Consider the following 436-nt stretch of genomic DNA (forward strand, 5'->3'; position numbering starts at 1 on the left):
GCACCCCAAGGGCTTCACCCCACCCGTGCCCCCCAGACAGCACACGGCACCCCTTCCTTCGCTCACACCAGCTTTAATCCACCCGGTGTCCCTGCAACAGGGTCTGGGGGTGTCGGGAATGGTTCCTCCGCTCCGTTGGCCCGGCCGCTCAGAGCTCGTACTCGTGCCACAGGCTGTGGGGACACAGCGGGGTCAGCGGGAAGGGCAGGTGGCATGCCATGCCATGCCATGCCATCCCACACCCACCTGTAGGTGACATCGGGGTTGTCCCGGTGCTCCAGGAGGGCGTCACGGATGGGGCCTGGGGGGCTCAGCCCCAGCTCTTGTGCTCGCTCCCAGCGCTGCAGGCGGGTGATCCCTGCGGGATAGCGGGGGCTCGGCGGGGCCGGGGGGAGCCCGGGACCACCGGGACCACCGCGGGAAGCGGGACAAAGCG

This window comes from Geospiza fortis, unplaced genomic scaffold, assembly GCF_000277835.1.
Source record: "Geospiza fortis unplaced genomic scaffold, GeoFor_1.0 scaffold578, whole genome shotgun sequence".
Classification (NCBI taxonomy): domain Eukaryota; kingdom Metazoa; phylum Chordata; class Aves; order Passeriformes; family Thraupidae; genus Geospiza; species Geospiza fortis.